Source organism: Macrobrachium nipponense, chromosome 47 (assembly GCF_015104395.2).
Source record: "Macrobrachium nipponense isolate FS-2020 chromosome 47, ASM1510439v2, whole genome shotgun sequence".
NCBI lineage: Eukaryota > Metazoa > Arthropoda > Malacostraca > Decapoda > Palaemonidae > Macrobrachium > Macrobrachium nipponense.
The window spans coordinates 21300574-21314302 of NC_087222.1; the positions used below are offsets into that span (position 1 = coordinate 21300574).

General features: G+C 40.0%; 1 protein-coding gene across 1 annotated transcript in view; it reads right to left on the minus strand.

Moving 5' to 3' along the window:
- Positions 1-8350, minus strand: part of LOC135204757 (gastrula zinc finger protein XlCGF8.2DB-like) — a 47642-nt gene extending 39292 nt beyond the window's left edge. Inside the window, exon 1 of the mRNA XM_064234915.1 lies at positions 8210-8350. The gene's annotated coding sequence lies outside the window, so the exon portion shown is untranslated. The remainder of the gene's footprint in view (positions 1-8209) is intronic.
- Between the last annotated feature and the right edge of the window lie 5379 nt (positions 8351-13729).

The following is a 13729-nucleotide window of genomic DNA, read 5'->3' on the forward strand; positions in this document are numbered from 1 at the left end:
AGACCTGTAATGCTGGTGCGCTCTAGATGATCTGTCAACGGGGGCGTGACCACAATGTGACTAGACCATATGACCATACTTCTGAGGGCACCGAAGCTAAAACCACCACCTGACCTAACCTATCAAAGTTAGTTCCATAACTTCTAGGCTAAAGAAAAGGAACGCGCCTCAAGCGACCAACCCTTCAAAAGTTAAAATAAGCCAACAACTATCCCTTTTCTATAGGATAGGATTCGTGTTGCTTCCTGCCCCCAATAATATATGGCTACGGATGTATGGCCTGAGCGACTTACAGATCTCAAAATGTCGTCTTCACATCCCGTCGGGAGTGTGAAGCGAAACACAGAGTTGCTTCGCTAAACCGTGGCACTCAGGATGTTACTGAGTGTCATGCTCTGTTGAAATGCTTCCGAGGCCGCGCCCTCACCTCTTGAGCATTCATATTAAGAAAAAAATCTCAAATCTTTATGCAAACATAATGAATGAGACCTCTTAAAAGAACTCCTTGGCTATAATGCCAGGGTGTTCTTGGACATGAACCAGTCTGGTCTTTTTACGGAACACCGCAGATTGTCGGGAGTGTGAAGCGAACACAGAGTTGCTTCGCTAAAGCGTGGCACTCAGGATGTTACTGAGTGTCATGTTCTGTTGAAATGCTTCCGAGGCCGCGCCCTCACCTCTTGAGCATTCATATTAAGAAAAAATCTCAAATCTTTATGCCAACATAATGAATGAGACCTCTTAAAAGAACTCCTTGGCTATAATGCCAGGGTGTTCTCTTTTTACGGAACACCGCAGATTGTCCGTTGACCTTGACTTTCTATAGTTTTATCAAGATAAAACTTGAGAGACCCTACAGGGCACAGGACTCTCTAATGCCCTTGCCCAATAATTTGTGCCATACCCTTGGTCTCCAAGCCTTCGGGTCAAGGGTTAGACAGGTTTTCATTCTTATCAAGAACGGAAGGCTTAGAGGACAGACCGCATTATGTCCTTTAAAGCCAAAACCTCTGATGATGGCTAAAACCTCACTAACCCTCTTTTGCCGTGGCTAGAGCGGTTAGAATATTAGCCTTTCTGGTCACGTGTATTAAGTTCGCAGAAAGGATAGGTTCGAAATGCTTTTGGCATCAGAAACTCAGACTACGTCTAAGTTCCATGCCGGAACCTTTGATCCAGAGAATTTCAAGATCTCCACAGACCTCAAAGATCGTGAAGCTTTGTTGTTTGACAGAACCGAATCTCTGAGCCTAGAGGCCGTCAACAACATATTTGCATATTCTACAATAGTTAGGACTTCTAGCTTATCTCATACTTCAGACGGAAAGATAGAACCATAAGGAAATTCACAGAGGTCGAGTTGGAGGAATAGTCATTTCCCTTCACTATCTCCAGAAACGGCCTCCTCCGATTGAACACTGAAAATAGGCAGCACTGCTTTGCCTTGGCCAAGAGACTGCCATTACTCTTGAAGATCTTATCGCTATGTACCGTTGAAGACGAAGGTAGATATTGAATGCAACCTACGTCTTCACAGACGAATCGAGAGAAGGATTCTCAAGATTCTGAACCTGTGCTTACAAATGACTGAAAACGCTAACCGCTATTTCATTGCTGTCCGGTGAGAAGTCGTAGTTGCAATGGAAAAGCGGGGCGTTCTTCAGTAATGAAAACACAGGGGAAAGCCGCCTGAAGAACTGCTTCTCATGGGCTGAACATTGGAAGTAGAGCTGTCCGGTCGGAGAGTAGGCGATGTCTTATGACATATCTGTTAATTCGGGTTGAACAATGAACAATTGTACACCTACGAATATGAGATATTTTAAAGACAAACTCAGATGTCTGCAAAATCATTCGCATTATCGCAGTGCGATGCAGCGGGAGACTTGTACAGACTTCTGTTACCGTGCGGTAAACAGTAAAATGAAAGAGTCTAAGAAATATCTCTGTTGAAAATTCTCGCAATATCGAAGGCGATGGAATCTATCGTCACAGCAGTAGATGGTCCTTCATAATTGCGAGAATCCCCTTTAATCAGAGACCTAAGTCCATGATTGTTGGGCAGAGATACGGTTCGGTAGTCAATCAAAGCAGGGGAGAGAGAGAGACATAAACAACCGTGCATCTCGGAGGCCCAGCTGATACTGAGCTGCTATCAAGGCAGTTTCAATACGCAGTAGCAGAGCCTGAGCTCCCGCTGACTCGTCATCCTGAGTTGCCAGGTAATCCATATTCCACAAAGGAATGCGTTCGGCTAGAACCACCGAGCATAAAAGATATGCTCGAGCAATTATATTTAGGCGAAACGAATTTCGGTAAATATAAAAGTTGAAATGGTGTTGTCGTGACAAAACCATAAGTATATAAAATTGAAACAAACTCCTGGGAGGTTGCAGGCAACCCCGAAGTTGCAGTTCAATTAGAATACTTCTCGTCTAGTCGCAATCCGTAGAAAAACTAGGATATGTGCCTACCCCTCGGACAATTCAACTGCTTAGTAGAATCATGTCGCGAGGTTAGTATATTTATAGGATTCTGAACAACGATCTCCATCCTAAATTCTTTCCTTCAAGAAAACAAAATAAGGATTGGAGATCGACCACCTTCGATCTCTATCAAAGAGAGTGAAGGAGAAGTCTTCCTCAAAGGAAAGCTTCAATGGTGAACAGAATACTAACTGCCTGAGTTGCCAGCTACTCCCTTTACGAAGGAATAGGTATGATATTATCGAGCAAAAGGAAAATCTCAAGCAGGCCTATTTAAACGAAACAGAATTCGCTAAATACAGAAGCTGAGTTGGTGTTGTCGTAACAATACCTGAAGAGTTGTTCTTACTCCGAAAACTCTTGGAAGGTTGAAGGGAGTGTCAAATAAATACATTAGAACAACAGTTCTTTCGGCTTCTATCCGCAGAGGTAAATACGATATGCGTAAATGACTTGACCCATGCGTTAGCAAAATGACGCAAAGATAAACTACGTAAGTATAGTAGTAATTTGAACATCAAATTCTCTACTACATCTTTCCTCGACGAGGAAGAGAGAAAGAAAGGAAAAACGACTGTCCACGTTCTAATGAATGAGACTTTTTAAAAGAACTCCTTGACTCTTTGCCAAGACTCTTTGCCAAGAAAAGGGAGTAATATTCGAATAGAGATCATCAAGAGAACCGACGATCGAAAAGGACCGTTCAATGTTCTTATGATATTGGACATAAGACTTCCTGGATCTAGTCTACAAGTCTTTTTCTTACTCCCCGGATGAGCCTCTGAAAATGAATGAGAGCTCTTCCGAAATTTGTTAATGAGTTTATCCGCTTAAACGATAAAAACGTTAAAATCTATGTCAATGAGAACTACCCCATTTATGAGGGGTCCCCCACTTAAATGACAATGGGGAAAACGTCCTGACTTGACAAAACTATTAGCACTTTGCTAATAGGGGAAAACCCTTTAACATGACCAAAAGTCACCCAGGAATCCGAGTATATAATCTTCCCGATTCTCAAAGAAATCGATGAAGAGGAAAGAGGATCGAAGAAAAAATTCGGGTATGTCTCTCCGCTAACTCCGAATCCTTTTTAAAAATTTCTGTAAAGAAATGTCCTGTGGAGAGTCCTGAAAAAACCTCCTCTTGACGAGCGTTTAGAAAGCGTCAAGCGTCCTAAGAAACGTCCTGAACAGCAAATAAGACGCCTTCAACAAGTCTTTTCTCTCGCAAAGCGTCCTGCCGAGCATCCACCGAAGCGTCCTGGCGAATGTCCACAAAAGCGTCCTCATAAGCGTCCTGCTGAGCGTCCTGGAAAGCGTGCTACTGAGCGTCCTCAAAAGCGTCCTGCCGAGCGTCCTCAAAAGCGTCCTGCTGAGCGTCCTCAAAAAACGTCCTGCTTAGCTACGAGCGTGTCTGAGCAGAGAACACCAAGTCTTCTGAACGACGTTTCAGAGAGGAACTCGTTGAGCGCCTTGATGCATGCAAGGCCCGCCAAGAGGCGTCCTGGCGAGCGACCTTGCCAACATCTCAATGTTATGACGAACCGCGTTTTGCGTATGACGTTGAATATTTTTAAGGGACGTCCTCATGCGAGTCTCCATGGAGAGCCGCACGCTGCTCCTGAAGAGTGTGAACACTAAAGGAAGACGTATGGCTTTCGTCTTCAAGACAGGCCTTAAAGACCTTCATACCTTCTTACAAAGACAGTGGCCGCCTGTGCGACAACTTGCGTCTTAGTAATGCAAAAGAACATCTCCAGAAACGCACTCAACCAAAGAACGTCTAGCGTCCGAAAGACACCCTCGCAAGGTGCTTGCCGAGCGTCCTGGAGAATGTCTCTACTTATAGGACGTCGAGCACCTCCAAAAGCTTCCTCACGTCTAAATTGCCCTTCTTATGCCGACCAGAGACATAAGTTGTTTGACTGTGCAAAGCAGCTTGCCGGCCGTCAAACTTATCAGCTTGCTTTTTCGAAGTAAAGCGAACGTTACATAACGTATACGGAGCGCCATGAGGAGAGGAGACGAATACTGAGTTGCTCCTCCAAAAGGTGGAATCAAGAATGTCCTTGATTACCAAATTCTTTTGGAATGCTAGCGAGGTTGAAACAGCTCTAACTTCATGAGCGTTCACTCGCAGGAGGCTCAAATCACTCTTCTGGCAAGATGAATGAGCCTCCTTAATATGTCCCTTAGGAAAAGAGCCAGTGCATTCTTCGAAAAGGGTAAATGTGGTCTCTTCCTGAGCACCATAAATTACCCGAAGAGCTCTTACTTCCTTCGTTTATGTAAATAAAATTCGAGAGCCCTGACAGGGCATAGGACTCTTTCATCCTCTCGTGACGAGAGAGAGGACGTGAAGCGTCCTCTTCTCTAAAGCTAGCTTCTTTAGGGGGCGCGAGTCCTTCCGAGAGCTCCAACCCCTGTGTGGGGAGGACGCCTCGGAGGACGAGAAGCAATCCTTCAAGATTCGTGCACGTGCTCCGATCTTTGGCTGGCCCAGCCATAGGAAGCGACAACAGGACCTGACCGAAAAGGCGAATCCAGATCAGCATGGAAAAAAACCCGTAACCCTCCTTCGGCTTTTTGACATGCCCTCTCCCTGTTCGTTTCCTGGGAGTCCGACAGAGGTCTAGGCCTAGAGGCGTTATGGGGCCGATCTGACGTTCCCTCCTGACGAGAGAGAGGACGTGAAGCGTCCCCTTCTCTAAAGCTTCTTAGAGGGCGCGAGTCCTTCCGAGAGCTCCAACCCTTGCGCAGGGAGGACGCCTCGGAGGACGAGAAGCAATCCTTCAAGATTCGTGCACGTGCACGATCTTTAGCAGCCTGGGAAGCGTCAACAGGGCCTGCCGAAGGGACGCCAGATCGGTGGGGAGCCCCCGTAACCCTCTTGCGGCTTTCGACATGCCCTCTCCCTGAGTCCTGGGAGTCCGACAGAGGTCCAGGCCTAGAGGCATTATGGGGCCGATCTGACGCTCCCTCCACAACACAAGGGGCACTACACTTCACAACACTGATTGGAGAGCGAGCACTTTAGTCTAAGATTACTTGATGTAATCCTCTAGCAGACACTTCTTCTAGGCCCGTAAGCCATACCACAGGGTTAGGCAAAATAAAATCTACAGGAGTTAGAAGGTTCATTATTTCTAACTTCTGTTTACTGTGGAGGAAAACTCCTGATTCTAACACGCTCTAAAATGCGTACATGAATCCTCCTTCTTCGGTAATCAGTCACACATTACACTAATTACATTGAACTTATGCAAAGAAAACATGTAAACGTCATATATACTAAGCGAGTGTCTACCGAAAGTTCCGGTAGCCTCACCTTACCATGCAGACAACAAAGTCTGAAACTAGGCTAACTAGCTTCAGACATCAAATGCAATGAAAAAATTTACGATAGCGTATGCCTAGCCACAAATCCAAGTTAATAATCGAAAGAATAATTAGGATACTTAAGCGGCTAATGAAGTTTTCAAAATCCTAGGCGGAGGTCTGTAAACAGTTGTTTACCGACCGGCGACAGAAAAAATATGAATAGAAAATGGGAATAGTTCCTGATATCCGCCTCCCACGGCGGGAATGGGTACTACCACCTGGCCGCCCACTGCGTGTGCCGCGAATTTTTAAATTCTGTCGGACTTCAGAAAATACAGCTATATATATATCTGTCAGGTAAGTTTCATGAACAAAATATGTTTTCAAGGCAGTTTTGAAATCCAATATGGCGACAATCGTGTGGCTGGCCGGTCTAATCACGGACAATCCACCATCTTTCCCAGCCTTTCCAGCACTCATTTGAACAATGTTAGCGCATATATGTAATATTTATTGATCTTACTCAAGAATGCAGTTGTAATCAGCACAATAAAACAACATTTTGTTGCCTATATTACACTGGTGAAAGACACAATTTGCACCAGTTATTTTGGAGCATAGGGTAAACAACCACGGACAGTCTATCGTCATCACACTGGCCAGGCCTTATTCACTCGATATTTAATTGGTGAAACAAGAATACAATTACATATTTAAGCATACCATTCAAAAGATTGAGGTTTCATCAACATAATGTTATATATGAAAGCCTCATACGAACTAAAATAAGCATGTCAGCTCTTCGTAAAATATGTTTTCAAGGCAGTTTTGAAATCCAATAAGGCAGCAATCGTGTGGCTGGCCGGTCTAACCACGGACAATCCACCATCTTTCCCAGCCTTCCCAGCACTCATTTGAACAATGTTATCATATATATGTAATGTTTATTGATCTTACTCAAGATTGCAGTTGTAATCAGCACAATAAAACAACATTTTGTTGCCCATATTAGTGAACGTATGAAACTTTTTATTCCCGGGTCATTGTTTGAAATGAATTCATTTTAACCTTGTAATCGGTGGTTTTATCCTTACTGCCATCACAACTGAAACCCCACAGTTCTTATTTGATTGTAATTATACACATTTTGGTCTTAATTCACTCCACATTACACTTGAACCACGTTGCTGTTCCTGGTTCCTAAGCACTCACTCCTCAAACACAGTTACGAGCAGCAGACGACAACACTGATTATGAGGCGCAAAGCTTTATTCCCTTAATTGTTTTCTTTACTCATTATTTAGCTTAACTTTACTTCAAATGTTTATTTAATTCATGTCTATTATCCCTTTTTTGCAACCAAATTAACCCCAAAAAATTACAAATATTTCGGATGTATACTTATGAACAGACGACGCGAGGAAAAATGACTCATCGTTGACAATCTAGTGGAGCGTCACACATACGGCGATACATTTACAAACTGTTTCCACGAATTCTAGTTGTCATAGTAATGCAGTAATGATAAAATTGCTGTAATATGTATAAATACTACAAATAGATACGCTAATTTCACTTATTTCCTCGGTTTTGTGTAAGTCTTATACCCAGTTTGGAGGGTAAACACATACCAATTGACAACACTGATAAACAATTGAAGAGCGCAAAACGCCACAAAGAATGCCACAGTCCCCTTGAGTAAGTACGAAAAAGTGCTGGTAAGAGGTCGAGGTTACGATTGTTGTGATGAAAGTGCCCTAGCGTGTATGGGTACAAGTGGTGTGCGGATTTAGCACAGGAAATGGGAAGTTTGTTGACACAAGCGACTCTGCAAACATCGAGATGGCATCAATCTTCTAAATGTTTTTAATCGTAAATAAAAATTTCGAAAGCGTTTTGGGGTTGTGGGCACTGCGTTGGCCACCCTTTTCATTACAAGTGGTCATATATTGGAGATGGTTAATTATTGTTGGCCAGTCCACACTGTTGTTTACCCTAGATCCTCCTCTACTCTCGTCCTTTGGTCTATTGAAAAAATAACTTAGGACATGGGCCTGTAGCTTAGCCTAGGCTATAGGGTTATAAATTAATGTGCCCTACCTGAACCTTCCGTGGAATCATTAAGAAGTCACACAGTATCATTGAACCAGACAGTCTTAGGATAAAGTAGGCCAGGATACAGGCATCCTGTAGCCTACAGTAATGAGATCCTACAGAAACTTATAGCCTAAACTTAACATTAGCCTATGAGTAAATCATTGAGATATAAAATATACCTTGTTTCATTTAGACAGTCTCAGGTTGAGACCCCATAGAAGGCTACGGTCTATAGGGTAACCTAGGAGAACAATAGGACTAACTTGAGGGTAATTATATAATCTATAAACATCTATAACTCACATTACTACAGTAATTATCAGTTGTCTTTGAAGTTTCTCAACTATTACGATTGATTAAGAATTGTCTCGAGTATGAACACGGCAATCATAATAGAATACAAAAGACGTTTGAATAGAAGTTACACTACTAAGGCAGTCAATGGCGTCGCTGTGTTGACATTTTGAGCGCCTTCTATTTGATAGTGTTTATGTTTATGGTCCTGGTTTAGAAGTGGTTCCGGTTGTTTTCAATCTTTTTAATAAGTCAATTGGTAGACACTTGTGAGCAATCAGTGGGAATATAATTAAAAATTTTAATAATTTATTATTAAACAGTATAATTTAGTGGTAATTATTATGGCAAATAATGGATTCCGGTAATTGCGGTTTGTTTACGTTTTGGGCGTCGTCTCCTGAGGACTTCTCGTTCGTGGTTCCCGTTTGAATTTGATGTTTTGATTCCAACCTAATTAATGAAAAGGGGAAAGTTGGATATAATCATTGGAGAAATAATTAAAAATATAGAAAATTCATCTCATTGAGAGATAATTAGGCGAAGTGACGATAAGTACTCCGGCCGACGTAGTAGTAGTGTTAGGACGGAAGCAGAAGTCTATTGAAAACATATGTAGGGAAATTAGCTAGGCAAATCCGCTGGTAGAAATATGTAAAGTGATGGTAGAGTTATGGTAGATGAAGGCATAGAGTGAAGGTAGAAGTGTGGTAGGAACAGAATGCAGGCAAAGCAAGTTAGAAAAGGTGACCAAACAAAGGCAGCAGCTTGCCAAAACAAAAATTTGTAAACTCCAGTGGAAAATCTGAACTGACACCTCTCTGTTCCCTGTGAATTTTTGTGTAGTGTACTAACTGTGAACCCTTCTGTGCATTATAGACTTAAAATAAACTAAGTGGTGTTTAACTTGCCCAGAATCCCTTTACGTACTCAAGCTTTAGTCCTGAGAGACTGGATAATGAAAGGAAAATATTTAATACGAGCTCATGAATCTACAATGTTCCTAAGAAAAGAAAAACTCAACCACAAACAATAAATGAAGGTTATCCCATATAACCATTAACTTTAACAAATACAACCAAGGCTGCCGAAGAAAAGACTGACAAATAATAAAGAGAAGAGAGAAAGAGAATAACAGGAAAAGCGCAGTAGTAGTAGTAGTAGTAGTAGTAGTAGTAGTAGTAGTAGTAGTAGTAGTAGTAGTAGTAGTAGGTGGACTTTACTGAAGAAACGGCTCTTCAGCTGGTTTTCATTCCACCTTTGTTTATGTTTGTTTAAGTTATTTTTCTTTCTGCAATAGTACCATAATTCTTTCATACATTCTTTCCTATTTTCAAACCTCCCCCTCAGCAGATATCCAAAGAAGAGGATGTTAGCTACCAATGCCTTTTTATTTCCCTGATATGGCTCCTGCACAAAACCATGGCTACCTATTTCTAATCTCTTTGTATTATGCTGGGTAGTAAAGTAAGACATATTCTAAATTTTTATTTTTTTTCCTCACAGCACAAACATTATGTATTTTCCCCTTTTATTCTATTTCTATTATTTAATCCTAGTATACCTGTAGTCTGGCCCAATTGGTCAGTTTTGTTTTTTTCAGTGTTGCTATACCAGATTACTTCTCTTATGTTTTTGTAATAGTATTTTCTGTAGACTCTTAATGTTGTCTCGTCATTCATTTCTCTCTCTCTCTCTCTCTCTCTCTCTCTCTCTCTCTCTCTCTCTCTCTCTCTCTCTCTCTCTCTCTCTCTCTACCATGCATTTCTGTCCCAATTGTTTATTATTTATTTGAGCTGTTTACCTTTAACTGCTTCAATTTTACTTAAGTTTATGTTTAATTCTCTCATATATTCTTTTACTTGTATTTTCCAGAGGGTTTTCTGGTTTTCTTACTGATCCCTGGTTATCTCATTTAGGGGCCTGTTTCCACCACTCTCAAGTGTAATTTTCAGATAGAATAGTTTATTCTTGAGTGGCAGGAATGAAGGAAGGAAGAAAGAGGTCCCTATTTCAGATCTTAATGCATAAATCGCTACGTATCTTGGTGCTTTCAGAATTGTTCTATCTATTACTTGATTGCCTACTTTTTGTAATTCATTGATGGTTATCTTCTCCTAGAGTTTCATGACTTCCATGGCATTCAAGAAGGGATGGCATTGATCGCTAATCTTTTCCAATACAGCTTTCCTATTTTCAACCTATTACAGATTTTACTGATGATTGCATTAGCCATATTTGCCCCTTTCTGCTTTGCTTCAATTTGGTTCCTTTTTATCTGTTATCTGAAGTAGCCTCCATATTGTTGATTGTTACTTCTAGGTATCTTATCTGCTTAACTAGTTTCATTCCTTCTATGTGCTCCATATTTTCCACATCATCGATACTATACCAGTCGTTGTATATTAATATGTTACTCTTGTCCTTGTTTATGTTTAGGCCACATTCACTCGCTATTTCCATAAGGGTTTTTATTGCTTTGGTTATTTCTTCAAGTGTGTGTCTTAGTATTAATCCATCATCTGTATATAATAGTGCCACAATCCTTATAACTACATTTCTAAAACCTTCTGTTGTATTTTCTAGTTTTTCTATATTCAGGTACGTTATTATTAGGAAAGAATATGGTTGACCCATTGCATCCCTGTCATATTCCATTAGTTACATTTAGCTCTTTTTGTTCTATATTATTAAGGCATAGTCTTGTTACATCATTTGTATACATCTTTGCAACTGCATTTATTACGTCTGCATGCAGCCTATATTTCATCATGATCTCTATGAGCATTTTTCTATTAACTGAGTCAAATGTTTTTTGGAAGTCTATTGATACAACAAATAATGGGTCCTTTCTTCTGTATGTTTCTTGTATGCAGTATTGTAAGATATATAGATTATCGATTCCCCTCCTTTGCGTGGTAAAGCCTGATTGCAGTTCATTAATATTTCCTCTATTTCTAATATGCTTTTCTATTTTGGTTTTCAGGATCCTCACGAAAACTGTATATGATGCATTTGTTAGAGCAATTGGCCTAAGATCTTTGACTGTGGGATGTGGTTTCTTGGGTGTAAGTGTTGGTTTTTACTTAAATCAGCTTCTCTGTGTTTTCCTGCCCTTCAGTATGGCTCTGGTGCTTATTTGCCTTCATTTTCTCGAGTTGATTTTTTACATCTTCTGTTATGTTGATTTCTTCTGTGGATTCAATTTCTGTCTCTGTTAGGTCATACACTCCATGCATGTGTTCTCTTAAAGATATATGGTATTTCATCTGCTGTCCTAATCTTTTCACTCTTTCATGTCATGTTTATATTGTTCTTTCTTGCTTTCACTCCATATCTCTCCTATTTTGTTTTCTTCTTTTTGGTATTTTGCATCCCAGAATTTTACCAGCTCTTTCCCTAGGGTTTCTCCCTTCATCTCTTGCTTATTTTTGTCTATATCCTAATCCATTCTTTTTCTGAAGTGGTCTTTCCTCTCAGCATGTTTATATATTCCCAGATTTTCCTGTGTCTGTATATATCATTCATTATCTCATTGCTAACCTTTTCTTCATATTCTTTCTTTATCATTATCTGTACTTTTTGTTTTTGTTTATGATACGCTTCTTCATAGTATCTCTTTTCTTCTAATCTTGTGGCTTTCCTTTTTAATTTGTTATATATCCTTCTTTGGCTTATTTCTTTCTTTATTTCTTTAGTGACCCATACTAGTTCTATTTCTTCTTGTTTTCCTTTCTTTAACCTTCTTTTGATTATCTTCTCTAGGTTATTTGCTTTGGCTTCACTCACTGTTTCCTCCAACTGGGTTACATCTCCTTTTCTGTCTTGTTGTCTTACATTATGTCCTATATATTCAAGGTATTTCCTGGTGGACTCTTCTATAATTTTCAGATATTTGATTTCTTTTCTTTCATTTCTGAATGTCTTCCTTACTTTAGTGTTCATTCTGAATTGGACCTTTATGAGGTAATGGTCGGATAGGTCATATTCATACTTTCCCTTATCTATCTCCATACATTCATAGTTTTTATGCATATTTTGGTTGACTAGGGCAAAGTCTATAGTGCTGTTCTGATGTCCTTTACTCCAGGTTATCTCTCCTTCGCAGCTGGGATCTCCATTTAATAGTGTTAGGTCTTATTTTTCCATTAGGTCCACAACGTATTTTCCATTTTGGTCAAGTTCTTGTGTCCCTATGAAACCTAATTGCCCATTAAAATCCCCAAGGACAATCACAGACAGGTCTGTGTCTTCTCTAATGCTACATGTAAGGCGCTTCTTATTCGTTTATTTCTTTCTTTATCACTAGTTGACATGTAAACTAGGATTAGGTTAAATCTTGCTTGTCTATAATTGCCCTCTACTATTAGAATGTCTTTATGTTCTGACTTTTCTTTTTCCATCTGGGTCTCTCCTTTGGATCTTTACATTATTAGTAGACCTCCTCCTTTGGTGTCGTCTTCACCTCTCATTGAGGCTACCACTCTGACGCTTGTTGGAAATAGTGATTTTTGCTGTTTAAGGTGTGTTTCTGTGATGCACATAATTGTTTATTTTGTTAAGCCCACAAGCTCGATTAATTTTGCTTTTGTCAGTCCTTGGGTGTTTATGAGCTTTATTTCTACTATGAGATTCAGGGCCTCTGTAACACAGTTTTTTCGCAATAACTTTTTATCTATGCATTTCATAAATATAACGCTTATTCAGAATACATATTATATCAACACATAAATTTTGAGTGTATTCTGCACTACGTAGGTTGAATAAATTTGGTACTTATAATGTAAAAGTGACCTTTTTTGAAGACGGGCCAACTTACTCAGAGAAAAGGTTTCGAACTCACTCGTTACGTAACTTATGACAGCATTTCTTCCCTCTTTCTCGATGGATGATTGGCTATACGTAACAAAGGCTAAACCTCTGGCAACAATGACATACAAATTTAAATACAAGCAAAGCAGTACACCTTTATGAACTCTGGAACCTCTCCACTGATAATTGTCATAATGAACAAACCAACAAAATATGTTAATAAATACAAAAATACTTCGATTATTAGTCTAACTCCCAAAATAAGTTTCCAGAGAAATTACAGTCTACTTTATAGGTCACAATCAGATTGACAAGATGTAGGGAATAGTTGGTAATTATCAAAAACATAGTAGACAAGCTTGATTTGATAACTGCTATATCCAATGTCAAGCAATTTTTATTTATTGGCTATCTACCTATTTACTGAAAAAAAATAGCCGGTACCGTATATTGGCTTTAAACCTTCACCAATAATTATCGTCAGAATGGTGACTTCATGAGGCTCCACCCACTTTCGCCTCGTTATAATTCAGGATAACACTGAAGGCTACCATGGGCATTGTTGGATTAGAAAATTTAACTTCTGGCTATAAAAACTAATTTCTCGAGTAGTTGTAAGAAGTGCTAAATGATCCTCAAGGATCCCAGCAGTTGGACAAAACGTTTAATTCATGTATATTACTGCTATACTGTTGCGACACTACTGCTACAGCAGTA